Source organism: Anomaloglossus baeobatrachus, chromosome 3, assembly GCF_048569485.1.
Source record: "Anomaloglossus baeobatrachus isolate aAnoBae1 chromosome 3, aAnoBae1.hap1, whole genome shotgun sequence".
NCBI classification, from domain to species: domain Eukaryota; kingdom Metazoa; phylum Chordata; class Amphibia; order Anura; family Aromobatidae; genus Anomaloglossus; species Anomaloglossus baeobatrachus.
The window spans coordinates 150,006,912-150,033,342 of record NC_134355.1 but is presented as its reverse complement, the minus strand read 5'-3'; the positions used below and the strand labels follow the sequence as shown (position 1 = coordinate 150,033,342).

Here is a 26,431-nt window from a genome sequence, read left to right as displayed (position 1 = left end):
TTTACATGCGGCCGGTCCGTTTTTTTTCCGGTTGCGACACGCTACTGAGCATGCGCAGTGGAAGAAACCGCATGCGGCGGCCGGATGCGTTTTTTTCCGCATCGCGCTGCATCCGGCATCCATAGGCATGAATTGAAAATGCACCGCAGCGGCCGGATGCGGCGCGATGCGTTTTTTTTTTGCCGGAGCAAAAAACGTTGTAGGCAACGTTCCATCCGGCCACGGCATCGGCTAAATCTGCCGCATGCGGCAAAAAACGGACCGAACGCAAGCCCATGCGGCACAATACAGCACTAATGTAAGTCTATGCAAAAAAAAACGCAACCGGCGGCAAAAAAAAACGGTTACGGTTTTTCTGCAGAGTGCCGTATTGTGCCGCAGAGCAAAAACCGGATGTGTGAAAGTAGCCTTAGGCTATGTGCGCACTAGAAAGTGACTTTTTCTTAAGAAAAAAATGGACCCTCTGAAAGAATCCTGCACCCGCGGTAAAAACCACGGTAAAACCGCACCCACGTTTTTGCTGCGGATTTTCCGCGGATTTTCTGCGGATTTTCCGCAAGTTGGTCCCCTCGGATTTTTACCAATATCTATGGCAAAAACTGCAGGTACCTGCGGAAAAAAGTGACATGCTCATTAATTCCGCAGCGGAAAATCCGCGGGTATAAAAAAACGCAGTGTGCGCACAGCATTTTTTAAAACCCATAGGTTTTGCTGGGGAATTGACTGCAGCAATGTTAGACACATTTTCTGCAGCAAATCCATGGCAAAATCCGCAGTAAATCTGCAGCCTAAGGCTATGTACCCACGGGCGCTCGTACCTGCGGATGTATCCGCAGGTACGAGCGCATGTGTCCCGCAGCTGCCTGCCGGCGTCCGCAGCTATTTTTAGCTGCTAGATTACAGCGGAATAGCTGCGGGAAACATGCACAGATTCATGCGGCTTACCTGCGGACGTCCCGGCCTCTTATCTCCATAGCGGAGGGCCGGGACATCCGCAGATAAATCCGCAGGAATAATTGACATGCAATTATACCTGCGGATGCCGACATCCGCAGCATGTTCGGCGGCTGCACTTTCCGCAGCGTAGACACAGCACTCCCGATGTCCCATAGGATAACATGGGGAGTGACTGTACATGCTAAAACCTGCGGATTTATCTGGAAAATCCAGATGAATCCGCAGGTTTTCCGCGGACAAATCCGCAAATACAAGCTCCCGTGGGCACATAGCCTAAGGCCCAGTGCCCACGCTGTGTAGTTTTGACTCGTATTTTCAGAAATCAAAGCAAAGTCTATGAGAATTTAGAAGTGCTGTGCCCACGTTGCTTATTTTTCCCTTGCGTATTTGGTACAGATTTGGTGTAGAAAAAAATAAATCTGCACCAAATACGCAAGGAAAAAATACTCAACGTCGGCACAGCACTTCTGAATTCTCAGACCTTGCTGGCCATGCAGATTTTGCTGCAGATTTATGAAAATTTACGTCGAAATCTGCATCAAAATCCGCAGCGTGGGCACAGGGCCTTAGGCCTTGTGCACATGTTGAGTATTTGGTGAGTTTTTTTTTGTCAGTATTTGCAGCCAAAATCAGGAGTGAAAAATACAGAAGTGGTGCCATGTGTCTATTATACTTTTGCTCTGACTGTCCCACTCATGGTTTTGAGTTAGAAATACTGAGGGGAAAGAAAAAAAAATTGCCGAATACTCAGTGCGGCCTTTGGGTAGTTTCTATCTGGTGCAATTTTCCTCGTCTCCCTAGGTCACTTCAGGTTGCCCCTGGTTAATTATAAGCAGAGAAGTGACATTATGGCTTCCTTCTGATGGTTGCTGCTCATTATCCCTTTCTAGTAAATGATGACACCTGCTCTGCTGATAGTAACCAGAAACTGACGTACTCTCAAAGGAGTTTCCACTCAGTCAGTTTCCCATTCACAGTGTGGAGAGGTGGGCGGGAGGCAGAACAGACAGTGATGTGGCCCCCAGCTACTAGCCTAGGGAAAGCCCACAATACATTTTCCCTTCCGAGTAAGTTCCTGCTGATAAAGTGAAGGCTGTGCTATGCCTGTCCTGTATTAACCTCAACACTTGTAGGCTAAAGGTATGTTCACACGTTGAGTTTTAGCAGGTTTTTTTCTCTCTCTACAGTTAAAATCTGCTCTCTTGGTGGTAAAGAAGTTGCCTCCAAACAGTTGGGTTTGTTGTGTTTTTTTGCTGCCTTTTTTTTTTTTTTTTTTTGAATGTGAATGGTGTGAATTTTGTCATTTGTTTACAGTACGTTTAATTAAGTTAGTTTTATTTGTAAATAAATGCATGGTTCCGTTTTTGCAGCGTTTTTGCACTTCCTCATTGCTTCCTATGGTGGAAAACCGCTGAAAGAATTGACATGATGCAAATTTAAAAGCAACGATTTTTCCATTAAGTGAAGAAAAAAAATTAGCAATTGTACCTGAAGTCTCATTGCTTTTGCTGGTACTGTAAAATGAAGCCTTTAATTTGCATAAAAAAAATGCAAAATGCTGCAAAAAAGTGTGAACATTGTATTAGACTATCACAGCAGTGTGCACAGACCTTTTATCACCCAGCGTAGCTATTCAACAGTTGGCGTCATACCCGTGCCCTGGGGACTCATAGAAGACTGGTGATGAGCGGGCACTACCATGCTCAGGTGGTCGGTACTTGTAATGAGCAGTTGGACGGCCTCCACTCGTGTACAGAGTATAATGGAAGTCAATGGAGAACTTGAGCATTTTATCTGGAAGATCTTCTGGAAAAATGCTTGAGTTGTCCATTGACTACTCTACACACGAGTGGAGGCCGTCGGAGCGTCCAACTGCTGGTTACGAGTACCGACCACTTGAGCATGGTAGTGCCTGCTCATCACTATTACAGACCTGTGATAGTCAGGGGGCCTGATGGAGATTTTACAAGCTTCAGGTTACGCCACTGGGCACGAGTGGCAGTGACAAGCTGTACCTCAGGCAGGATACACACAGACAGCCACACTTGGTAACATACAGTCCACATTACATCCAGCACAATCACAGGAGGAGAATGCAGGGTGAAGCAGCATGTGATGAAACACCTCCTCTCAGATGCAGAGTATATCTCTCACAGCTTCCTCCGGTCACTCCCTGCACCTGTATGTGAGACGCTACAGAGGAAATCACGACTTCCAGGCAGCAGCACACGGGACATACAGACATGGTGACCCCGGGGAAATGACCGGTGGACGCGGCTCAGCTTCATTCTCTCTTGTGCATAATACGGACAGATAGAAATTGGTCAGATCCACGGCCGGTGAGTGTGTACGGGGCTGGGGTTATGGGTTTTGATGACTTTTATCAATTAAAAACTACCATTAGTGGCCACCAGGGGTGGACATCATTGATGCAACCTGTACAGGGGCCCAAAAGGTAAGGGGGTCGATTTCTACTTCCAAAGCAGGTGAAAATGTTCATTCTGAAGCTATTGGACTACAAAGGGCCCATATATTGTTCCTGCACAGGGGCCCTATTCTCTATTTGTCCGTGGTGGCCACATTCGAAGTCTGGGGAGGGGGTCCAATCTCTGGCAGTAATGTGTTTTCAAAAGTTTTTATTGGTCTCGGAAAGTGAACAAGTTGTAACAAAAGCTTGTGCATTTTGTGTATATAATAATTATAACAAAGCATTAGAAGTAACTATCAATTAACAAATTGTGTGTTGGGGGGTTGGCGTATGGAACATTGGGGAACAAGGAAAGGATTAGGGAAAGAAAGCAACTTATTGGGGGTAAGAGAGGAACAAGGGAGGTAAGATGGGGTGATGGTATAGACACCCATTATAGTCTGCACTTCCTTATATTTCTAAAGCAGCTCTGCTGAGTGGACAAGTTCAGACAATGTGACAGACAACAGGGAAGTATAGCTCTGCATGTCTGTGGTTTCTAGAGCGGAGATCTTCAGCTGTAGCAGATCCTCTCTTCTTATGTGTATAGGAGAGGACTCTACAGATGCAGCAGAAGTGTGTGTTAGCGACAGTAGAGCAAAGCTTGTCTGACATACAAGAGCTGTGTTTGTCAGTCCAGCAGGTCTGAGTTTAACAACTGTGCTACATATGTATTGGTGGTGTATCGTTTGCTAATATTCCATTGATATTTAATGTTGCATATAAACATCTTTGCCCCAGTTCATTAAAACCAACATATTGTACATCAGTCTTGTGCCAAATAGTTTAGCGAACCTTTCCTCTGCCATGATACCAGGTGACCTCTATTTCAGGGACAGTTCAGTGGTGTAAATTATGATGAATTTATTGGCCGTACTCGGCCACGCACCCTCTTGGCTTATTTTTTCCCTCTTGGCTTAGTTTTGCACACTTTTCAAAAAATTGACCAAGTTAGCTGGCACTGGCAAGAACACAAAGCCAAAAGTCACCACATTTTTGCACAACTGAGTTGAACGTTCAGTATCACAATTCTGTTAGTCCGGCTTCACACTTGCGATTAACTCGCTCGAGTGCAATGCAAGAAAATCTCACATTGCACTCGGACCAATGTTAATCAATGAGGCAGCTCCCATCTGCTATTTTTTTTTTCTTCTCTCAGTCCAAATCGGACTGAGAAAAAAATGGCAGCATGCTGCGTTTTGGTGAGTTTCTCGCACGAGTCTCTTCAATGCAAGTCTATGGGTGCTGAAAAAAACGGATGTCACACGGATGGCACATACACCATCCTAGTGACATCCGTTTTTCTCAATACATTTCACGCATGTAGCAGAGAACACTGTAAATGCTCCTGTACATAACAGTACATGAATAGCAGCTGCTGAGGGTAAAACTGATTGCACACTGATGAAAAGTGAACTAAAATCGTCCGACTTTTAGCATGAGAATCGGACCGATTTTACACTCGCAAGTATGATTCCAGCCTTAAACTGATGAATCGGGGGTCATGTGTTGGGGTAATATTGGCGTATTGTGTATTTTTTGCCCTTTATTAATCGCATAGGTAATATTTCCTTCTGTGCTATGCTAGACACTCCAGGTGAGCACTGTCCCTGGGTAAGATGGTACATTGTATTGCTGGGCTAAGGCTGTGTGCACACGTTGCGTTTTTTACCGCGGAAACGCTGCGTTTAGAACTGCAGCGTTTCAGTGGCAAATTGCATGCGTTCAGCTTTCCCAGCAAAGTGTATGAGAAAGCCGAAAAATCAGTGCACACGCTGTGTTTCTAAACGCAGCGTTATGGATGCCAAAAATCGGTGCGGAAAGAAAAGCAGCATGTCACTTCTTTTGTGCGGTGTGGCTGCGTTCTCTCCCCCATTAAATCAATGATGTGGGGTCAGAACGCAGCTACACCGCAGTGAGCTGCTTTTTTGTTGCGGTCCGCGGGCTTTGTCGGCATGCCAGAACGCAGGCATTTACCTGGAAGTGAGGTCAAGAGGTTTCCTGTTGACCTCACTTCCTGGCAAAGTCCTGGAAAGCCCCCGGTGTCGCCAAAGTACCCACCCCGACCCCCGACCCCCCCCCCCCCCCTCCCTCCTCCCGAAAATCCAACATGGCCGCGTGCACAGCAGCGCACCGGCCGCCCTGCTCCTATGATTTCTGTCGCATGTGTCTTGAGACATGCGACAGAAAAATGCCCCCCAGACCCTGCCAGGTCACCCCCTATTCCCCCCGGTATTCCCCCTTACCTGTCCGGTCGCAGCGCTGATCCCCCGCGGCCCCCTCCTTCTTCACAGCAGACGCCGGTCAGTGCGGTCACATGTGCAGAGCAGCTGACAGCCAGCACTGTGTTCAGTGTGAGCTGTGCTGGCTGCTCGCACTCTGCAGCTGTGACCCGGGGAGAGTGGGTGCAGATTTTTGGCACCCACTCTCCTCAAATGGAGGGTCTGCCCTCCTAGAAAATGGGGGATACGTTCCCTGAACGTGCCCCCATATTGTAGAAGGTCCAGAGGCGACGTGGGACGTCCAAATGGATTTCTGAGGACCCATTTTTTTTCAAATTTTTTGATTAAATTGGAGAACAAGGGAATGTTTTGGGGAGTCTTTTTTTTTTTTTTTTTTTTTTTTTTTTTTTTTTTTTTTTTTTTTGCTTGTGTTTACTGTCAATTAGTTATGTCTGGTATCTGATAGACGCCGTGACATCACTAATTGCTGGGCGTGATGCCAGGTGACATTACACATCTGGTATCAACCCCATTTATTACCCCGTTTGCCAACGCACCAGGGCGCGGGATGAGTTGGGGCGAAGCGCCAGGATTGGCGCATCTAATGGATGCGCCACTTCTGGGGCGGCTGCGGCCTGCTATTTTTAGGCTGGGAAGAGTCCAATAACCATGGCTCTTCCCACCCTGAGAATACCAGACCCCAGCTGTCAGCTTCACCTTGGCTGGTGATCTAATTTGGGGGGACCCCACGTTATTTTTTTTTTTTTTTATTCTTTATTTATAAATAAAAAAAAAAGCCTGGGGAGCCCTCCAAATTGATCACCAGCCAAGATGAAGCTGCCAGCTGTGGTTTGCAGGCTACAGCTGTCTGCTTTACCCTGACTGGCTATCAAAAACAGGGGGGACCCCACGCCATTTTTTTCATTTTTTTTTTTTTTTTTTTTTTTGGGATAAATACTAAGCTAGGCACCCTTTAGTGCCACATGAAAGGTACTAAAGGTGCCAGCTTAGAATATGCAGGCGGGGGTGGGACGTTATATATATTTGACATCCATTGACGCTTTTTAGGCTGTGTGCCCACAATCAGGGTTTGCAGCGTTATGGGCGCTGAGTGTTTTCCCTGCGTCCATAACGCTGCGTTGTGCAGTGGAAGGATTTTTGGAGATCCCATGCCCACTGTGCTTCTTTTCTCCGCAGCATAAACTGACCGGTGGCGTGGCTTCCCGAGCCTCAGCATGTCAATTTATGCTGCGGAGACGAGAGTGTTCTCTGCAGGTAGAATAGAGCTCCACAGCAGCCTGAACCCAAATCGTGGGCATGGGCAGCTGCGTTCTCCCGTGGACAACACTCACATCTCTGCAGTTAGGCTGACACTGTGTACTAGACGCCGTGTCGCTGGATCATGGCCACATAGCCTTAGGCCTCTTTCACACGTCAGTGATTCTGGGACGTTTGTGCTTTTTTTTTAAACGTACCAGAATCACTGACATACGCAGACCCATTATAATGAATGGGTCTGCTCACACGTCAGTGATTTTTCACTGCACGTGTCTCCGTGCGGCGTACCCGCGTGTGCGTGATTGCCGCACGGAGACATGTCCATTTTTTTTCTGGCATCACTGATGTTCCACGGACCACGCAGTGATGTGGTCCGTGAAACACGTGCCAGAAAAAAATGTGCTTTTAAAATAAAAATCATTTTAACTCACCCGGCGTCCAGCGATGTCCTCTGCAGCCCGTGCAGCCTGCTGCTTCTGAGCCGGCTCATTATTGTCGCGCATATTCATGATGCGCGACACAGCCGACCCGGAAGCAGCTGCTGCGGGGGTCAGCGCCAGCCGGATGCTGCACCGCGGGAGCGATCAGCACCATGGAGAGCGGGAGCGGGCGCAGGTGAGTTGATTACTGAGTGCAATCACGGCCACGGAGAACGGAGCCCGGATTGCACTTAGACAACCCACGTGTGCCGTGATTCACGGCACACGGAGGGACATGTGCGTGTTTTACACGCCAGTGAAAAACGTCAGTGTTTTTCACTGACGTGTGAAACGGGCCTAAAAGTGAGAATATTGTTGCTACAGCAACATTTTGGGTGAAGTAGCTGTGGATTCAAAATGCTTAATATACTCCTGAATAAAATCCTTGAGGGGTGCAGATTCCAAAATGGGGTCACTTGTGGGGGTTTTCTGACGTATAGGTACCCAAGGGGCCCTGCTAATGTGACACAGTGCGCGAAGTTTATTTCAACTTTTCCAAAATTCAAATGGTGCTCCTTCCATTCCAAGCCCTCCCATTTATCCAAACAGAATGTGGAGAAGGAAATGACATCACAGGTTTTTTTTCCCAAAGGTCTGTGTTCAACCAACTTTATTAACACTGACAAGTCTTAAAAAAACGCACCTAAAAAAACCGCATGAAAACCGCATGAAAATTGCATGCGTTTTCGATGCGTTTTTCTCAAAAAGCATTGTTTACAATTCTCCCCTCTGCCAGAGGGTGCGTTTTTTTTCCGCGCTGAAAAAAAAAAAGCAACGTGTGCACATAGCCTTAGCCCACATATGACGGGCTAAGTGGTGCTGGAGGCATATAGGCATGTGCAGCATTTTATAGAACAGTTTTTGCTGGTGGGGTCACTCAATTATAAGACTTGGACCAAGCAGCTTGTATCAGCGGTCACGTGCACTCTGTTCTCCTACTATTCAGTTCAGAAACTTGCATTGGTCAATGTGAGCTGCCATCAGGCTGAGGAGAGAGGCACTTACTGAGCATCATCACAATTTATTTATTTATTTTTAATATGGCGCTCCCCTAATATCATTGACTATAGAGTGATGTTGGGATTGTGTGATAGTCATGAGATACTATTACTACTTTTAGACTGTTTCCACGAGTATTTAGGATTTTTGAAGTTCGGTTTTTTTTTTTTTTTGTGTGTTTTAAATTTTTGGTGTCATGTTTGAAATAAAGCTGCTTTGTTTTTGATACTTTCTGATTTCGCTTTGACAAAACGTTATTGATGTGCTGATTATGTCGTGGGCGGAGGAGGGGACGCTGCGCTCACCACGCTCGGGTCCGGCACTGCTGCCGCTTCGCTGGCTGCTCGGTGGCTCGAGCGGTGGGCCGGATCCGGGGACTCGAGCGGCACTCCTCGCCCGTGAGTGAAAAAGGGGAATGTTTTGGGGGATTTATTGTCCGTGACACCACCCACGGTTGTGACACCACCGCTGCTCTGGACGGGGATCCCGGGAGCGATGACAGGGAGCAGCTTGGATGTTGTTCTTCCCCTCCGTGGGTAGGGGGGTTGGTTGGCCCGGTGAGGGAGGAATGGCAGGTGGGTTATGGGGCCTGGTGAGGTGTAGGGTCGCGGGGGCAGCGCGGTGCCGCACGGCACGGTGGTACTCATTCAGCCAATGATGAATGCAAAGTCTCCGGTAAAACAAATGGCTGGATGGACGGGTCCCACAGACGGCTGCGGTGGTTCTTCTCCCGGTAGGTTGGCGGTGACTGCCTTTCCCTGCACCTGTGTTAAGTTCTTGGTTCTGGTGGCTTCCCACCGGTAACCTGCTCCCCAGCTTGGATGGATGCTGAGGGAGCCCCTTTTGCCCGCAGGCTCTGGCCCTGGGAACTGTAGCCTTGGCGGTGACTGTATTTCCCTTTATGGTTTGAGCGGTTGCCTTCAATCGGGTCTTGACTGCTGGGAAACCCCGGAGGTTCCCTTCGCTAATGGATTTGACCGGTTTTACGGCGACTCCAAGCCTGGTCGGGGTCCGTAGGCCCTGCCGAATGGTGCTGGCTTCTCTTCGCTCCCCGATCCGGCACCGGCGGGCCACCGCCCGTCTCCGGTCCTTACGGTTCACGTCAATCAGCCTCGCCTACAGACGGTCACCACCGTCTGCCAACCTTGCTGTATGTGCCCGGGCCACGCACCCGGACACGGTCTGTCTGCTCCACTACCACTTCACACTTCCACTCTAAAACTGATCTGACCTACACTTTCCTCTGACTTCCATTTCCCGCCTCCAGGACTGTAAACTCCTCGGTGGGTGGGGCCAATGACCTGGCTCCACCCCCTGGTGTGGACATCAGCCCCTGGAGGGAGGCAACAAGGATTTTTGTCCGACTTTGGTGTGCCTAGCCGGGGTGTGTTGTTGCAGTACCTGTGACGACCTGGCTTGACCAGGGCGCCACTATTACATGTGTGACGCCCTGGCCTATCAGGTCGTCACAGGGTATTGTGCAATCTGCCCTTCTGCACAGTATCCACTTCTCCTTGGTTATGGATCCTGGTCCTTTGGTGTTGCTAACAGCTTAGCCAGTGACAATCCTAGGAACACTTTGCACCGAACCCACCAGACACACCATTGGGGGGCCTGAAGGGAATAGGGATGCCCACATGGGGGTTGGTAGGGGAAAGAGAGAAAGTGAAACATGAGTGAAAGGAGTAGGAGGTGGAAGGTGACTCTCCGAGAGTGAGGTCACTGATCTGTAGCAGGGCTCCTGAAGTTTACTAGGTGGCAGACGTTGGTCTGGGCCTGGTAGGAGCTGGAACCCCGGTTGCAGGGGATCGCGTCAAGGGGCACAGACTGGCGAGGAGGGCATCTGACGGCCTTGAGCCATCACCGGGCAGGGGCCAGGGCATGACGGGGAACGTGGACCCTAGGCCAGGAAGTAACTTCATGCATCCCGGTAATTTACCCGACGGGGGTGCAGACTTCAAGATTCATTCCCAACCCGCTCCAAAATCAGGGCACTAGCGCACCGATGGGATAGGACTTTCCCAAATTTACAGTCCAAAGAAATCCTACGCGTGAACACTGAAAGCAAGCTCACTCCGTTAGCCATACGGGTGAGCGGGACCCGAAAAGTTTCAAGCTTGAGTGTCCAACTAGTGAGAAGGTGCCACGGAAAAGGCCACAGGCTAACAGCAACACCAAGGGCACGGATCCACACATGCTCCCTCCATGCTGCAGCGGTGCTCAGAATTCTGGTTTACAAGCTGTTGGAGTTTTTATTCTTGGACTGAATGAGTACACTGAAAAGCCCCTTTTCTTCTACCCAACGGCACCCCAGTCACCATCACCCAACAGGCCCTGGGGCAAAAACCCCTACCCACGGAGGGGTTAAACATCCTGCTGCTACACCATCGCCATCAGGCTCCCCAACAGCAGCGGTGGTCTCCTACATTACCACGCACAGTGGGTGGCATCATGAACTTACACATCCCCTGTACATACCTATCCCTCTCTTTTGAATTTGAGTGTTCGTGCGAATCCCCGGCTCCGGAGACCCTTCGAGCCACCGCGGCTCCGGATCAGAGCATCTCTGCCTGCTGGCACGGGGGCGGTATGTTATGCCCTGGCCGGGCCAGGTAGTCACGAATAGGGCCCTGCATTACACCTGTCCCTCATAGGTAACACACAGCAAAACATTTAAACCCTAGTCACCACCCTCAGGGCTGGATGGACACACCAGGGGGCGGAACCAGGCGGTTGGAAGACACCCACCGAGGAGTTCAGAGAGCCTGAGGCGGGAAAGTAAACAGTAGTTGAGTTTGAGTTCAAGTTGTAGAGGTGTGTAGGCTGGAGCTGTGTGCAACTGAGAAACCAATTTGAGCAGGTGCTGGGGTAGGGGTCCTGGTACCTTTTGGCTAAGAGGCAGACGGCGGTCTCCATCTGCAGGAGCCGGGAAGACTGCTCGGTGGTACAGAGGTGGACCGGGACAGGGTTGTAGCCCGCCGGTACCGACCCAAGGAACAGACTCGGAAACCGGAGCACAAAGGGGGGTACTCAGACCTTAAAGCTAGGTCCAGAAGCTACTAGGGGCTAGCTAATTAACTGATTGTGGCCAGGACTAGAGCTCCTGTCCCACCCAAAGTCCCGACTGAAGTCAACAGCCCAATGAGGGGGATAAGCAGCCACTGCCACGGCTCAGATCCCACGGGCCAGCGTCTGCGGGCAAAGGGCTCCTTAGGCAACAACAAGCCGGGAGCGGACCCCTGAAGTTGCAAGCACAGGCAGTCCACCATCCAACACAGGTGTGGGAGAAAGACAGAGACCACCAGCCGGGTGGGGGACCGGACTGCAGCTGGCTGTGGGCACTGACCACCATCACCTTGGTTTACCAGAGACTCGTGTGTTTACTAATAGTGAGTACAAAAGCACCCTCCGGTCGCCCATCTCCCTGCACCACCAAACACCCCCAACGGGTCCCGGTGCCCCGTAACTGCAGCGGTGGTGTCCACCTTGACCACATCCTGTGGGTGGCGTCACGAACTTAACACTGCTCTGGCCGTACATCTACGTCCCCAAACCACAATCCCCCTTTTAGTTGAAGTGACCGTGAGACCCCTGGGTCCGGAGACCCTCGAGCCACCCACTGAAGGTCTGGATCTGAGCTGGGCGGTAGAGATACGCATGTGTGTGGTGTGTGTGGTTTTTTTTTTTTTTTTTTTTTTTTTTGTTTTACGTATTTCCACAGCAGAAACGCATTGTTTTTATTTATTTTTATTTTTTTTTCCCTGCAGTTTTTCTGCATCTTACACAAGTCTATGAAATCTGCACATTAGGGTACACTCACACAAGCGTATGACTCGGATGAGTGCAATGCGAGAAAATCTCTCATTGCACTCAGACCAATGTTAGTCAATGAGGGTATGCAGATGGTCAGCTTTTTTCTTATCCAGATTCTGGATGAGAGAAAAGTCCAACATGCTGCGATTGGATTCCGAAATCGTGCAAGTGTCGCCAATACAAGTCAATGGGTGCGAGAAAAGAAAACTGTCGCCACACGGACCATCCTACTGATGTCCGTTTTTATGGATACATTACCATCATGTAGCACAGAACACTGTAAATGGTCCTGTAAGTGACAAATAGTTGCTGAGAAACTGATTGCACACGGATGAAAATTAGGGAGAAAATCACCAACTCACACAGCACTCGCAGTACACACGGATACCACTCATCCGAGTCTCGTGCGCAAGAGTGAGACCGCTTTTTCATACGTTCGTGTGACTCCAGCCTGAAACTCAGCGTACCCACAAGAGAAATTGACATGGTGCAAATATGAAACACGCCGCAGGGCAGGTTACACAGAGTGAAAAAACAAAGAGGTAGGTGATTTCTATAAATCCCATCCACTTTGCTGGAACTGTAAGATGCTGAATTTGGACACAGTAAAAATATGCAGTGTCAAAAAGTAACTAAAAACTTATCGTGAGCACACAATCTAAGGATACTTCTGTTTTTTACAAGCAAGTTTTTTCGTTTTGGAATGTCAAGATTAAAAGGGGTTACATTGGGGCAAGTAAGTAGATAGAGACCACTTACTTGCCCTGCTGTCAGCCCCTCTCCCCCGGCTCAGAGGGGTCATGTGACCGCTCCTGCCGCGATTTTGCTGCTTCCGGTCATTTCATGTCAACATGAGCAGGACCATGTTGACATGCAAATCTGGGAACAGCATGTGAGTCCCCGCCCCCCTTCTCTGCACCCTCCCACACATTCCTCCGCACCCCGTACTCTCCCCGCAACCTTCCCCGGCACTGCTGTGGGATCCGTGAGCTGAGGGGACGGGCCTGCCTGCGGCTGCCGTGGTGTCACCGCCAGCATCGGGACCCCTGCTCAGGATCGCACATTCAAATGTATCAGCAGCATCTGTGATGCCGATATATTTGAAAGCACTGATGAGAGGGAGCGCAGCGCTGCATCTCATCACTGTCCCGCTGTCCGTGTCTGACAGTTCAGGACAGCGGTGATGTCACTATTGTGCTGATATGTCCAGACCAGACAGCGGACGAACGTGCAGGAGTGGCGGGGACCGAGGAGGGGTAAGTATGTGTTCCCTATGGGAGTAGGGGGGGGGGTCGGTACAGAGCGCCGTGTGTTTGTGTGTGGGGAGGGTTGCAGAACCCGGCGTGTGTGTGTGTGTGTGTGTGTGTGTGTGTGTGTGTGTGTGTGTGTGGTGCAGAGTTTGATGTGGGGCTGTTTTCCAATGCTAGAGTGATGACAGGTCAGGTGCCGGGGCAGAATACTGACAGGGAATGTGTGTGCAGATGGCGGGGCTGGACACTGGGGCCGGGCGGTGCCAGCTCTGACTGGGAGGTTTAGCACAGGAAGTTATCATGTTTGCTGGAGCTGAATGTAAACAAAGAGCTGCAGAGAATAAAGTCATAATTCAAGAGGAACAAAAGTTAGAAAACAAAAAATAACAATGTAGGGGTGTTTTATGACAATACAGCACAGATTAGCTTACCATAAATTTTTGAGTTTGTCTGACAACTCGTTTAACCACAGATGTTTTTGAGAGTTCCTGATATTTGGCTTTGACATAGTGATGGGCAGTCCGGCTTTCTGATGATCCTGGATCACTTTCCTCTTCTCACCAAAAACAACCAGTTCTTATGGATTTCAATTGGATGCCTATTAAATGTGTTCATAACAAGTGAATACTTATTTAATAAGAACCTATGACCAGATTTTTCATGCGTGAACTAACCAGCACCTTCAGCAGCGCCTGTGCTGAATTCCATAAAGGTGTACATTATCCCCTGTATGCCCCCCCCCCCAAAAAAAAAACTCTTTTTATATTCTCAAGCTCTAGGTATATCCAGACGGTCTGGTTTAATGGGCGTCCTTGCTGTGGAGTGTATCCTTCCTTTCCACGGCTGGTTGCAGTCCTTTTTTTCATTTAACTGACGCGGATGACTCCTCCTTCGTGATCCAGGTAGCCAGGGTAAATCTTGCTCCTGCGCATACACATTGCCTGCTTGTGCATGCTCACTTTGCTCTGCTCTCCTATGGGCAGAGCCTAAGATATAAGTGTGCATGCATGTGCTGGAAATGAAATTTCGCCAGGCTAAGGCATCATCCACATAGTTGGGGGAAATCTGGTTCCAGCACTCTCCGCTGCTGATTGCAGTCCTTGTCATCTGATTGACGTGGGTGACTGCTCCTGCATCATCCGTATAGCCAGGAGAAATCTCACACCTGTGCATACACATCGCCAGCTCACACATGCGCACTTATATTTTAGGCTCTGTCCACAATAGGGCAAATCAAAGTGGCGCATGCATGAGCTGGCAATGTGTACGTGCAGGTGGGAGATTTCTTCTGGCTATGTGGAAGACACAGGAGTAGTCAGCCACGCAATAAGAGAGCGGCGGAGAGTAAGGATACAACGCCGCAGCAAGCACACTTATCGAACCGGACTGTCCAGATTTACATACAGAGCAGGAGAATAAAAAAAGGTTTTACAGGGGGACTCATGGGGTAATATGCACCTTGTTATGGAATGCAGCACAGGCGCTGCTGAAGGTGCTAGTGTTAGTTCACACATGAATAATCTGGTGACTGGTTCCCTTTAAAAGGGAACCAATCACCAGAATTTTCATATATAACCTAAAGCCAGTGCTATACTGGCACTATAATGCTGATTCCAGACATAGCTTTAGTGGTCAGCTCGGATGTATAGGTTTTGAAATCCAAGAAAGTAAAGTTTATAAAATCATCAGCTTCTTGAGTGACAGCAGCTGAAGAGCAGATAATATATTCATAGTTATCCCCTCCCCATGTTACAATTAGCATAAGTATTATACAATCGATTTAATGTTTGACTTGCAGGATCTATGTGGTAATACCCATGTGACCAGAAGGGGTGGGGCCTCAGCCAACAGAAAATTGTTGCTTCCTGATATCACCTTTGTTGGTTGAGGCCCCGCCCCTTCTGGTCACATGGGTATGACCTCACACAGGTCCTGCTAGTGAAAAATTAAATCAATTGTATAATACTTATGCTAATTCTAACTGGGAATAACTATGAATACCCTCCAGCTATTCTCATATCCTCAGCTGCTGTCACTCAAGAAGCTGTTGATTTTATAAACTTTACTTTCTTGGATTTCAAAACCTAAACATCTGAGCTGACCACTACAGGTATGTATAGAATCAGCCTGATAGTGCCAGTATAGCACTGGCTTTAAGTTTTATATATGAAAATCCTGGTGATTTGGTTCCCTTTAAAGATAAAATCCCTGTAGTCAAAAGCACTCCCACCTGCAGACAATCAATTAAATACCTGGTTTCACAGAGTTTTGGTTCCTGAATGTTGTTATTTTACCTCTAGAGGGCGTCATTCAGAGACTGTAAGTGGCTCTCACTGGGGTATGGTTCACAGAAGGTAGCTGCCTCATTGACAATATTTTGATAGTCATGCAGGGCCGCCATAAAGGCATTACAACTATGACTGGTATATGGGGCCTGGTGAAGAATTGCTTAGCTTTATTAAGCCCCGGGCCACCCTCCTTCACCGGACCCTAGCCACAGACGCAGCAGAGGTGGACGGCTGTGTCGGTTGGGCACTATACATGGCTAAACTGTATGTGAAGGGGCGGCACATGCAAATTAGGCATGTGCTTGGACTGGAGGCAAGGTCAATGGGGCAGGGCGCCGGCGTGTCATCCCGCGGCCCAGTGTGCAGCAGTGTGATGAGATCTTGGATGAAAAAGATCTTTGTCTTTTTCTTCTAAACAGTTTTTTTTTTTTTGTGTTTTTAAAAAATGTGTAAAAATTATTCATGCAAATGACTGCCAGTGCTGGATCTGTAAATATCTTGTTAGAAAACATTCTGTAGGGTGAACTATTTGGTATCCTATTCACACTTAGATGACCTACGTGGGTTTTTTTTTTTTGTAATAGAATATCCTCAGGCTTGCACACAGGTGCTACGGCAACAATGAGCATTTCTAAAAACTGCACTGGCAAGAAATTTTTGTCATATATCGGGTGACTTGTCAGTCATGGGTTGAAAGAAAGTCAAGCCCTGGTTTCATGAAAAGTGGCTCCAGTAATTGTAGTCATGGTTTACTTCCACGTATTCATGTGCCTACAACAGGAGTTATACAAGGCAACCAATCTGGATATTTATTTATACTTAAAAAAATAAAAAAAATTGATCACTTTTTTTTTTTTTTTTTTTTTAAAACTCTCATTTATGTATTATAGTACAGTTGGAATAAATCTGTGAATTTACACTTTTATTTGATGCATGCCACTCTGATGTGCTGGCTCCCCTCTCTCAATCTGGATATTTATGCTGCTGTTTTGTTTTGTTTTTTTTGTCACAAAAATACTGTAAGAACTGGGCCTTAAAAGGATTGCACAGAAACCACATTATTCAGGGGCAGATAGATATAGAAAAGATATGCAAACCCAATAGCTCATTAAATTCACCTCTTTTTGTTCTGCTTGGGAAATGGTCCCCCTTACATCTTGAGTCCTTTTGCGACTGAATAGGTGCCACCAATAATATGTCCGCCCACTACCTCGTTGCCGCTAAACTACAATCCCAAATAACTGGCAGGTGTGGCGCTGTTTGTCTAATCCCATATATGGTTCACTGTGTATCACATGTAATTTTTCAGGATGCGGTTCCAATAGAGGATGTCACACCTGGTGGTCCAGGAATGTATGTATCGATAAACTTCTACACTTACAGTCCCAGCTCCTGTTCTCCTGATTTTTTTTTTTTTTTTTATTTTTCTGTCAATATAGTCATATCAGGGCTTGTGTTTTGCGGGACGAGTTGTACTTTTGAATGCTACCATTCATTCTGCCCCATATTGTACTGAAAGATGGGGAAAGAATTCCAAGTGCGATGATATTGTAAAAAAAAGCGCACTTGCACGATTTGTTCTGGGTATTTTTTTTTTTAATTTACCATGTTCGCAATATGGTAAAACTGACCTCACATTATGATTCCCCAGGTCGGTATGAGTTTATAGATACTGACCATGTATAGTTTTACTTTTATGTAAGTGGTGGGAAAAAAAATCAGAAATCCGCAGAAGAGAAAAAAATTTTAGCTTTTGTGGCCATTTTCTGAGACCTATAGCGTTAACATTTTTCAGGATCTGGGGCTTGGTAATGGCTTATTTTTTTTGCATCTTGAGCTGCCATTTTTAATCATAACAACATTTTTGCGTAGATGCGCTTTGATTGCCTGTTATTGCATTTTCATGCAATGTTGTGGCAACCCAAACACTTAATTTTGGTGTGTTGGATTTTTTTTTTTTTTTCCTTTTACGAATCAGATTTATTGATTTTATATATTGATTGCGCATTTCTGAACATCGCAATACCAAATATGTAAATTAAACATTTTTTTTTCTTCATTCTCAATAGAGCAAAAGGAAGGTTGTTGTTTTTTGTTATTTTTTTTGTTACTAGTCCCTATGGGACTTTGACTTCAGACTCCTATATCTCTTGTGCTCTGATCAGCACAAATGCTGTATTTCTGTGAGTTCCGGCATTCACAGAAAGTGAACCATGGCAGCGACTGGTCACCATCTGAAGCCACGCTGTCATGACAACCCATTGGCACAACGGGGCCACCGATTGTGTTGGGGAATCACGCAATCCCCTCCAGAGCGTGTTGGATCACTGAGTTTGACAGTCCGATCTAAAGGGTTAACAGGTGTGGGTGAATCTCCAATCCACCCGCGCCAGTTAACAGCACATTAGATCAGCAGACATGTGCGAGGATAACTGCTTGTAACAGGATGGAGGCGACCTAGGATGTGTATATAAAAGTGCATCTCAAGAGATTAGAATATCATCAAAAAGTTAATTTATTTCAGTAATTCAATAAAATAAGGAAACGCATATATTATATGGAGTCATTAGACAGAGTGAGCTAATTCAGGTGTTTATTTCTGTTAATGTTGATGATTATGGCTTACAGCCAGTAAAAACCCAAAAGTTATTATCTCAGAAAATTAGAATATTTTATATAAGCGCAACTGAAAAAATAATTTTAAACTCAGAAATGTTGGCGCCTTCTGAAAAGTCTGTACAGTAAATGCACACAATACTTGGTCGGGGCTCATTTTGCATTAATTACTGCATCAATGCGACATGGCATAGAGGTGATCAGCCTGTGGCACTGCTGAGGTGTTCTGGAAGCCCAGGTTGCTGGCATAGTAGCCTTCAGCTCGTCTGCATTGTTGGGTCTGGAGTCTCTCATCTTCCTCTTGACAATACTCCATAGATTCTCTATGGGGTTTAGGTCAGGCGAGTTTGCTGGTCAGTCAAGCACCTTGATACTGTGGTTGTTAAACCAGGTATTGGTTCTTTTGGCAATGTGGCAATGACGCATACTAAAGAGGACCTGAGTGGAAGCATATCAGAATAGCATGCTTATCAGTGGAGAGACCCTTGACACAGGCAGCCTGTGCGAAATATTTTGAAGGTCACATATGACCGAAACGTTATATTGAATATTAATTGTCACACAGAATACTACGCCTGTCAATAAAAAAATTCTTTTTGCAAATTCTATGAGTTTGAGTGTTGGATCTTATTTAATTGTTTATGGAGTTGGACCCTATCTGAGCACCAACAAAGTTTATAAGGAGTGCTGTATTTGTAACCAGAATTTATATAATGTGTTTCCCTTTTTATGTTGAATTACTGAAATTTAACTTTTTGATATTCTAATTTGAGATGCACTTGTTTACATCCTAGATCCCTGAAGGGGTTAAGATGTCCTCCTGCACTTTGTTTGGGCACTTCACTGTAGCGAATTAATGATTATGGAGCTACGTAGTTGCGGAAAGTCTTATAATCTACTGGGGGAAAACATAGAGCAAAAAATAAGCAAAGCTTTGATTCAGTTTGATAACTTTGTTCCTTGTAAGTCAATCGGAAACCCCTCTTAAAAATTCTGAGATCTGTGTGCAGTCTACCATTGACTATCCCACCATAACCTGCTGACTAGAACTTTTGAGAGCTGGTAACTGGCCTACTTATCCAGTAATTGGCATCAATAACGCAATGCAATATTGTTTTTCTTTTGTAATTCAAATACTGTTCTCATCAACATACAGTAATGTAGCCGGATGTAGAACATGGTAGATAATTGTATAAGCTGGCTTCTTTCTGTGTGGTGCAAGTGAGAACTTGTTAGAAGAGGCGTTTCTGTGAAGACACAAGCTATAAGCTGTTTTGAAACTTTCTATATGTACTTTCACAATGGAGTTGAGAAATCCTTTTAATATTGAAATGACGAAAGGGGGATAGTTCTTTTAATTGTTTTTGACTGCTTAGATTTCATCTCATGGAAATATTAAGGGATTTGTACTGAATACAGTATGGTGGGCATAGCCGGCTCTGGTTCCATACTATGTTGTGCCTTTTTTAATTGCACATGCAATTATACAGAACTTTAATTTTTATTTTTTTATCTCTTTTGTAAGATTTCATTTATAATCTGATTACAGTAGTACCACTGGCAGACACAGACAGAAAAGGTCCCCTGTGCAAGAACAACACATGGGCCTCTTGCAGGACAAGAGCTCATTAAAATGCACAATTTCACCTGGTTTGGGGGTAGAAATGGGCCCCCTTACCACTTGGACCTCTGTGCAGCTGCAAAGGTTGCACCAATGATATGTCCACCCCTGAGTAGTACCATGTTCCAGGAGCCTGGCAAATAGAAATGACTAGCGACACATGAGTGCATTTAGGTACGTAATACAGAACTATGGTGATTCGCTGCCATAAGGACTTTGTGCACAGACTCTAAAGCCAGCTTTACACGCTGCAATTTATCTTACAATGTGTCGGCAGGGTCACATCGTAAGTGACGCACATCCGACATCGTAAGGTACATTGTAGTGTGTAACAGCTACGTGCGATTGCAATTGAATGAAAATCCGTTCATTGCATGCACGTCATCCATTCCTCATGAATTGAACGTGAGGTTGTTCAATGTTCCCGAGGCAGCACACATCGCAGTGTGACACCTCGGGAACATTGAACAGATCTTACCTGCGGCTCCCGGCCAGCAATGCGGAAGGAAAGAGGTGGGCAGGATGTTTACGTCCCACTCAACTCCGCCCCTCCGCTTCTATTGGCCGGCTGCCGCGTAACGTCGATGTGACGCTGAACGTCCCTCCCACTCCAGTAAGTGGACGTTCGCCGCCCACAGCGAGGTCATATGGAAGGGTAAGTACGTGTGACGGGGGTTAATCGTTTGTGCGGCACGTTCAACAAATTGAACATGCCACACATACGATGGGGGCGTTGCAAATCGCATACGATATCGTATGCGAAATTGCAACGTGTAAAGCAGGCTTTAGGATAAAGAGTTCTTTTACGTGACTCATGGATGAAGCATAGCTGTGGTTGTAGCAGAATGTGTCTGCCTCAGCTTTCCATAGAACTTTATTTGAACCAACTATCAAATCCGATCTTACACATGTGTTAACTGAAGACAGATTTTACCCATGAATTGAGAGTGAAGGATCAATACAGGAAGAGTAAGAAGCAATTTTTTTTTCCATGTGTTCTATTGATTTATCAAGTTACGCTTTAAAGTCAGAAGAATGGTGAATCAGACTTTTGGCCTTTACACTTTTTTGAAATACAAATATTTTTTAACATTAATTTTCCAAGATAAACAAATATTGCTAAACCCTTCAGCCCTGGGGCACTTTCCGTTTTTGTTTTTTCTCCCCTTCTTCCGAGAGCTGTAACTTTTTTATTTTTCTGTCAATCTTGCCATATGAGGGCTTGTTTTTTGCGGGACAAGTTTTACTTTTAAATGAAACCATATGTTTTACCATATAGTGTACTGGAAAACAGCAAAAAAAATTCCAAATGCGGAAAAATTGCAAAAAAAGTGTGATGGCACAATAGTTTTTGGGATATTTTATTCACGGTGTTCACTATATGGTAAAACTGATGTGTGGGTATGATGCCTGAGGAGGTGCGAGTTTGTAGACACCAAACATGTATAGGTTTACTTGTATCTAAGGGGTTAAAAAAAAATTCACAACTTTGTCCAATAAAAGTAACGCACGTTTTGCGCAATTTTTCAAAACGCGTAGCCTTCTTTTTTTCTGTGATCTATGGCTCAGTGATGGCTTATTTTTTGCGTCTCGAGCTGATGTTTCTAACTTTCTCATTTTTGCGCAGATGCTACGTTTTGATTGCCTGTTATTGCATTTTGCGTAAAACTTGCGGCGACCAAAAAAACGTAATTTTGGCGTTTGGAATTTTTTTGCCACTACACCGTTTACCAATCAGATTTCATTGATTTTATATTTTGATCGGTCATTTCTGAACGTGGCGATACCATATATGTGTATATTTATTTATTTTTTTAACCCTTTAATTTTCAATGGGGGTAAAGGGGGGTGAGTTGAACTTTTTGGGTTTTTTTTATTTTTTATTTTTTTAACTTTTTTTTTACTTTACTAGTCCCCCTAGGGGGCTATAGCGATCAGCAATCCGATCGCTATTATCTATCTGCTGATCACAGCTATACAGCTGTAAACAGCAGATACAGTCACTTTCTGTTTCCCTCTGCTCCGTGCCGAGGGAAAACGAAAGTGAAACATCATAGCTGCAGGCGTCATCACATGACCCTGTGGAACGATGGCAACCACCGATAGTCATGTGATCATGCATGTGACTTCCGGTGGGGGCGGCGGTAAGTAAAAAAACATGGCCGCGCGCATATAGATCTTGCTGCCAGACTTTGGCAGCAAGATTTAAGGGGTTAATGGCTGCGGATGGAAGCGATTCCACCCGCGGCTAGCAGGCACACATGTCAGCTGTTGAAAACAGCTGACATGTGTGCCAACCGCCGCCTGCAGGGGGCGGGGCTTAACGGGACACGCTCCATGACGGATATATCCGTCCATGGTCGTGAAGGGGTTAAAGGCAGTCAATGTCAGAAAATAACAAAACAATAAGTTACCCAATGAATCTCTTCTCTGCAGCCTTCATGGGCCGTCTGACCAATGCAGCCAATCGCTGGTCTCGGTAGTGAGGCTGAGATGGACAGTGCAAGACTAAGAGTACTTTCACACTTGCGTTTTTTTCCTTCCGTCACAATCCGCCCTTTTAAAAAACAGCGGAATCCGTTAACGGATTCCCTGTTTCCCATAGACTTGTATGGATGACTGATAGTGCCAGAAGTACCTGTATTGCTTCCGCTGGCCGATGCTGCGTTGCGTCCGCCGGGCGGAAGGAACGCAGCATGTAACGTTTTTTGAGCAGCGGAATCCTCTTTTTCACTGCGCATGCTCTTTATTATTTTTTTTTTGTTGTTGTTGTAAATCACAGAAACTTTATTTTGTCTTTCGGTGGCCGAACGTTCAGCTGAGCGCCCGGCCGCCGGCATGTGAGAGCTCTCAGCTGAGCGCCCGGCCGCCGGCATGTGAGAGCTTTCAGCTGAGCGCCCGGCCGCCGGCATGTGAGAGCTTTCAGCTGAGCGCCCGGCCGCCGGCATGTGAGAGCTTTCAGCTGAGCGCCCGGCCGCCGGGTGATCAGCTGATCGTTCACAATAGTCTGCTGCCGGTAAAACTGTAAAAAAAACAAAAAAACAAAACTTTTCGTTGCTTTGTACGATCCGTTGTGCCATTACATGCAACGCATCTGTTGCATCCGTCACACAACGCAATGCAACGGATGCCGTTCAACGCAAGTGTGAAACTAGCCTGAGGCTATGTCTGCACGTTGCTTTTTTTGACATGTCAATTGTTTTTACCATTTGGGTTTTGCACTACAAAGCTGAGTTTTTGACCAAAGTTCTGCCACAAAAAGGCTGCAGTTTGAACTGCATAGTGCGGACAAGAAACCCAAATTCCCATAGACTTTGCTTGAAAAGCAGAACACAACCATTTTGGCATTAAATGCTGCAGTTGAAAAAGCAGCAAAAAAGCAGGTAAAAAGCAACGTGCGGACATAGCCTAAGGTTAATGACGGACTGCACTGGCTACAGGGATAACAGGGGTAACACCACATGGCTGCTGAAGAGAAGTAAACGAAGATTAGTGGAGAAGGCAGGAGCAGAAGAGCTGAAGCAGTAGGGGATTTATCTGATAAATTTTGGTTGTTTTGTCATTTAGTAAAATTTTAGTTTTTCTCACCTCTGTTTATTAGCCATCACTTTGATAAATCTCCCTTCGGTTGGTATAGCTCTCCACAGGTAGAGCTGGGCCCCAGGGCTGACGGGAGTAGTAGTCTATGATGGCGGGGGAGCAGGACCGGAGGCACAGGCAAATAACGGAGCGACAGAGGGATGCAGTCTCAATGTTTTTACTCACTGTAGCAAGTTCCAAGGTAACATGACTAGTCAGTAACTGCTTCCGGAGTGCTGGGTTTCACTGTGATCGGCTCCAGCCTATCCTGGGTGGTTCAGAGGTCAATACTGGTGCACCCTTCGTGTGTTCCTTTCCCTGGTCGTCTTCCTGCGCTGACTTCTCTCCCTCCTGTCCCACACCTACACACACAGTGCCCTGAGACGGTGTCCGTGGACCTTGTCGGGTGGCTTGAAGCTCTATCCCGTGGCCCTCTGTGGTCACCTTCCAGCGGATTCATGTGCAGATGAGGCCTCGGTGCTTGCAGTCACCTTGGCCTCCGGTTTTACTAGATGAGCACGTTGGTTCTTCTCCTTTAGTCTAGGGACTGGATTCCTGTTTGTAGCCACGTCCTTCCACTCCGATATGTTATATGTGGAATGGGTCCACGGGAGTCTGGCACATGTCCCGTGGCTCTAGTAGCCTTCCTCTTTGCACCTGGGTTGAGCTGCACCAGCTCCAGACCACAGGTCTTCACTCCTCCTATGCTCCTTCTCAACTCTCCTCTTTCTATAGTCGGCGCCCACTAATTAGACTCCACCCCCAGGCTAGGTCGGATTAGGGGGAGGGAGATGCCACCCCATAGCTTCAGTGACACCAAGCCCTAACCCTGACCTGGTGGGGAGCTGCTAAATGAGTGTGTCTGTGTTTTTGTGTGAACCGGTGAATGACCTCTTCCTTACCCAGGGATGGGATACCACACCTCTGGCTGAGGTGCAGTACCTCTGTGGTGACTGAAGCCTCAGGGGCGCCACACATAAACTTGATGTATAAGGCAATAAAAGAGTAAAAACTTATGAAATGCTCAGCAATTAAAGAGACCTCGGACTAAAAGATCTAAAAAGACTGAAGCAGCAAACTTTGTGAAAACATTTGGATGTAATTGTAGCTTAATTGCCTAAAGTGTGCACAGAAAACATGTTGTACATTCTAGTTGCCTTGTTGCCACTAAAGGGAGCGAAGCGGCTTACTGAATACTCCTCTAGTGGGGGATGTAATCAGCATGTTATGTTCTAATTTGTATCCATGCTGCAGGGCTCCCAAATGAAAACCCCTTTTGTGCTTTTTTTTTTTTTTTTTTTTTTTTATATATTTTGGTCTGCAAATTGTATACTTCAAAGTATATACTCTGGCTCGGATTGGCCCATGGGATAGGTGAATACCCTGGCGGGCCCTGTGAAGGAGTGGCCCCCACCCTCCTATATGAACAGAAGTTGGCACTCTTAATTCCCTATCTCATCATTCAATTAAACTGCCCAGTTTATTAATATACAACTTTGTGAATGAGGAAAATGTCACATTTGCATGGATGAACAGTGGACCCCAGAATTGATATTACAGGTGGGCCCTTGGCACCCCAGTCCAACACTGTATGTAGTGTAGTACACCTTATCCCATGTACCACAGCAGTGTACGGTATATTTTATGCAGGCACTGGTAGATGTGAGAGCTAACTGGAAATAGGCCAGGGCGTCACAGGTACATATTCAGCCAATCAGGTCGTCACAGGGTATTGTGCAATCTGCCCTTCTGCACAGTATCCACCTCCTCCTTGGGTATGGGTCTCTGACCTTTTAGTGTTGCCAAGAACAAGCTAATCAAAATTCCTAGGAACACTCTGCCCCACACCCACCAGACACACCAGTGGCTGGCCTGAAGGGAATAGGGTCGCCCACTTGGGGGGTTGGATAAGGGGGAATCAGGAGTGTTAGGAACAGAACAGTGTAGTGTTGGAGGCAAAAGGGTGAGGAGGTCAGGAGCTGTGCTCCTTGGTTACTAGGTGGCAGACGTTGGTCTGGGCCTGGTAGGAGCTGGACCCCAGTCACAGGGGATCATGACAAGGGCACGGACTGTCGAGGAGGACAGCCGGCGGCCTTGTGCCATCACCGGGCAGGGGCCAGGGCACAACTGGGTACGTGGACCCTGGGTCAAAAAGGAGCTTTAAGCGTCTTGACAATTTACCCGACAAGGACGGAGCCTTCGAGATCCGTTCACCACCCGCTCCAAAATCTGGGTACTAGCGCAACGAGGGGGATAGGACTTTCCCACTAGATAGCCAGAAAATCCCAAGCGTGAACCCTGAGAGCAAGCTCACCCAGTTAGCCTTACTGGTGAGCGGGACCCGATAGTTCCATGCTAGAGGGACCAATTAGAAGTGAGGTGCCACGGAAAAGGCCACAGGCTAACCAGCAACACCAATGGGCATGGGATCCAGGCATGCTCCCTCCCTGCTGCAGCGGTGCTAAGAACTTTGGTTTACCACAGTTGTTGGTGTCAGCGTTATTGGACTGAGTGAGTACTAAAGTGATCCCTGACCATCTCAACGGCTCCTCCCTGTCACCAACACTGAGTCCCGGGGCATCCCCTCTACCCGTGGAAGGGTTAAGCATCTGACTTCCCATACTATCACCACCGGTTACTCCCCATTGCAGCGGTGGTACTACACCTTACCACGCACCACAGGTGGTGTCATGAACTGTCCTTACAATCCCCTGTAAATAACCCCCCTTTTATTCCGATTGGCCGAGCGACCCCTGACCCCCGGGTGCAGAGACCCAGAGACCCCAGAGATCCGGATCCAAGTAGCGGCGGCAGGCGGCTGACGCGGGGGCGGTACATACCCAGCCCTCGGTAAGTGAGTTA

The 26,431-nt window shown here is 46.9% G+C and overlaps 1 protein-coding gene across 1 annotated transcript in view; it reads left to right on the top strand.

Annotated features, from left to right (window-relative positions):
- Nucleotides 1–3,123: 3,123 nt before the first annotated feature.
- STX11 (syntaxin 11) overlaps nt 3,124–26,431 on the top strand; it is an 84,137-nt gene continuing 60,829 nt past the window's right edge. Inside the window, exon 1 of the mRNA XM_075338152.1 lies at nt 3,124–3,296. The gene's annotated coding sequence lies outside the window, so the exon portion shown is untranslated. The remainder of the gene's footprint in view (nt 3,297–26,431) is intronic.